At 35.0% G+C, this 3667-nt stretch overlaps 1 long non-coding RNA gene across 2 annotated transcripts in view; it reads right to left on the bottom strand.

Annotated features, from left to right (window-relative positions):
- Positions 1 to 884: 884 nt before the first annotated feature.
- The window catches only part of LOC130456565 (uncharacterized), a 19368-nt gene continuing 16585 nt past the window's right edge, over positions 885 to 3667 (bottom strand). For both annotated transcript variants that reach the window (XR_008915622.1, XR_008915621.1), the window contains exon 2: positions 885 to 1659. This is a non-coding gene — a long non-coding RNA (uncharacterized LOC130456565). The remainder of the gene's footprint in view (positions 1660 to 3667) is intronic.

The raw sequence follows: 3667 nt of genomic DNA, 5'->3' as shown, positions 1-3667 counted from the left end.
GTGTTCTTCCTTCCCATAGTCCCATCAATAATCCTTTCTATCATTTTTGTCACATAAAATAGATTGGTGCTGAAATAGCAGAATTGTTTTAACCTTCATAACTCTTATTATTAGCAATTTGAAGCATTTTTTCTTATGGCTTCAATTCATTTGAAAATTGTTCATATAGTTTACTCATTTATTGTAAAAAATTTTAATTATATGGCTGTGTCAATTCTATGCATATTTATTTTTTCAAGTAACTTCAAGTTTTTCAACTTTCAAATTTTTCAAGTAACAAAAAACAAGTAACTTTTCAAGTAATTTCAAGATGTATTATTATTATATTACACATATAATTTTGTCCCTCTTACTATCCTTTCCTGAATGAACAATTTTTAGAAAAATCTTTATTACATTTTCCAGTAAAACAAATCCACACATTAGCCATGTCCAAAAATGTATGTCTCTTTCTGAATTTTACATTCATTGTCTCTTCATCAAAGGTTAATGATGTTTTAGTATCGAGCTTTTATTAGAGATATTTGATGAAAAGATGTTTTTCTCTACACAAGATTTTGTTGCCTCATTTTAGTTGCATTGACTTTTTCTCTTTCAAAAGCTTTAAATTTTTTTAAATTAGAATTGCCTATTTTATCTTTCATGATCTCTCCTATACTTTATTTAGTAAAGTTAGTTATAGATCTACAAAATATCTTTTTTCCATAGTTTTAAATCCTTAGCTATAGATCTAAAAGATACCTCTTTCCATTCACTCTAATTTTTTTCATTTAATATATAAATATTTTATTTTCTAAGTTACATATTAATGAAGAAATCTATAGAAATGGAATACCTTGTGTAAAAAAATCGAGAGTTGAAAGAAAATTAGTAGTTGTACTGTGTTTCCAATTGTGAATCCAAAAGAATATTTTATTCAAAAACACTCAGGGAAGATGGCACAAATGCAGTTTTTAGCATCAGAGTTCAAAGGCTCACACTCATTACTTCAGTTGAATTCCTTTTTCTCCTTTTTTAGATACTCCCAAAGAAGTCATAAGGATGAAAAGTAATGTGTTTTATTTTGAATTCCTGCTTTGTTTTTAAAGTCATTCTGTAACATTCTTCCTCATCCAGCTATAGGGAAAGGTTAAAGTCTTGCTGTCACTGGTTTTCCTGTGGATATCTTAGAACTAAGCATTTTTTCTAACTTTATAGTGGCTTCATCATTTGCTTTTGAGCATACTCATCAGTTCCTTTGCACTTTGGTACTGCATCCAGTCAAACAAGAGCTCAAGTGTGTTTTATGCAGGTTGGAAGAAAGCAATTCATAATACTGACCGTCTCCTGATTCAAGAAGATAGTAAGCAGTCCAGCCCTTGTGCTGCTTCTCAGTGAGGCTCTCATTTTCTTCTTGCAGGAGATACTGGCAACCCTTCTGATAACCTTCCACAAAAGGCTTAAAGAGCAGTGCTGAAAATGATACCTCAGTATCTCTTTTGTCTGTAACTAAAATGTTTTGTGAAGGCACTTGAATGGCTTCATTTTTAGAAAGCAGGCTTCAGCTTTCTTCAAAGGTCTTTAGTGAATTTCCTGGAAAGAAGATTAATTCTTCTGAAAACACAGCATATAGGAAGTTAAAGCAGCTATAGATGTCCTCTTCCTGAAACCAGATGTCATCTGCAATGACATAGGCAAAAAGGAAGGATGAACAAAAATGTTAAGCAGCAGATTCCTGTAGCCCAAAGATATTAGGATAATGATATGCTGGACATCAAGTTCCTCATCATTTCTTGGTTCTCCATTTTCCTCTTTCAAAACCATCTGACCCTTGTTAAGATTGATGATGTTAGAACAAAGAAAAAGGCAAGAATATGTAACTTCACCAACAGCTATATTATCAGGCCAAATTAGAAATCCTCCAAAGGCCTAAGTTTTACCTTTCAGCCAGTAAGTCTCTCTTTTTATTAATTGTCATGCAATGCACTCTTCCATATTGGTCATTGTGGTAAAAGCAAGCTCATATACAACCAAAACTTCCAAATAAAACCATAAATACACTGACATGAAAGTGACCCCAACAGTTCTTTCTCTGGAATCAGCCAGTCAGCCTTTACAGCCTAAGCCCATTCCTGGTATGTTCTGAAGCCACAGAGTGGCCACTAGAATCCTTGGGTTTGGAGCCATATTTTTTAATTTGTAGAAACTCTAGTTTGTATGGAACATCACTGACAAAGGCATGACTATCCACAGATGGTTCCTTGAGGATGTGTCTGGGAACTAAGTTATATGGACCCCGACTCATTCTCCCAGTTGCCATGGATGGAAGCAATAAAGGATCTCCAAAACACACATGAATGCTTCCATAATTTTTAGTGAGTACCTTCCTTGCTTTCAATTGGCCAGTTGTTAGGAACTCCTAAAAGTTCTTCACATATAAAGTTTCTTCTAATGTTCTATCATAACTGATGCTAATTGGAAAAAGGGAGGTGCCAAAAACTTCTCTCTTAAAAATGGTTCCATCATACTACTGAGAAGGCCAAATTTAGGAATTAAGGTTTTAGCTAGCAATTTCTTGCCCCTTCAAGAAAAAAATTCAACTGGAGTATAATCATTCCCTAACATAGTTTTTATATATTCAGAAACAAAGTCCAATAGAGTTTATTTCCATCAAATGTATAAAGCATGGGAAAAGGCACCTGACATTCATAGCAGCTCACCCACTAGTTTCATTCCCAGGAAATCCATTCCTACTGCACTTGCAGGTACAGGTAAATTAGAGGTTTATAAATCACAAAAGTGCAATAAAAAATTCAATATAACTTCTATGACTAGGCAGCAGATGAATGCTCCTGGAGAACCCATTGTAGTCTCTGAATAACTTCTTCTAAACACATCTTATAAATGCTTAACTGCCTATAAACACTTAAACTGAAAGCAAAAAAATAGAATGGCTTCTAGACACAGCTTGTGAGCTTCCTCTTGGATTTTATCAGTAAACTCAAATGTTTTCCTGGAAATCAGCTTGATAATACTGAATCTCCTCAGATTTAAAAACAGTATGTTTCATTTTTTCTGACTTGGAAGGGCAAAGTCCCTTGTAGACTGTAGGTATGTATCACTTCTTTGCCTATTTCGTCACTGAAATACCTCCTCTTTCCCAACATATCTTCAAATTCATTCTATTTTTAAATTTCTTTCCAATAGAGGGACCCAACGGCTGCAACTCTAGAGGTACAAGTGGAAGCGACAGCCCTGAAACATTCCCATGATGGAACCACCATGATGAACCTGCCATGGCTCTCTGGGAGGCACAGGAGCTTCCCAGCTAAATAGGAAAGGTGGTGCTGACAGCTGCTGCCCTGCCCATTCACTCTAATTTTAAAAAATGATATCACCTTTCATATTTAGATATGAATCTTGAGTCCTGGTGCATTATTATACTTCCCCCTCCCTTAGAGTTATACTTAAAAGTATCCCCTGAGAAGTTGGGGGTTGACTCTTTAATGCCAAAGTTTGATAGTTTGAAAGATGGTGCCAAAAATCCTCCCCATACTCATTTTAAACTTATTGCAATGTGTGGTATAATTGCTGGTCTAACCTATTTCCTGTCAAACTGTTCCTAATTGTCCTTACAATTCTTGTTAAATAGGTAATCCTGGGACAGCTGGGTGGGCTCAGTGGAGAG

Source organism: Monodelphis domestica, chromosome 1, assembly GCF_027887165.1.
Source record: "Monodelphis domestica isolate mMonDom1 chromosome 1, mMonDom1.pri, whole genome shotgun sequence".
Lineage (NCBI taxonomy): Eukaryota > Metazoa > Chordata > Mammalia > Didelphimorphia > Didelphidae > Monodelphis > Monodelphis domestica.
This window is presented reverse-complemented; position numbering and strand designations above follow the sequence as displayed.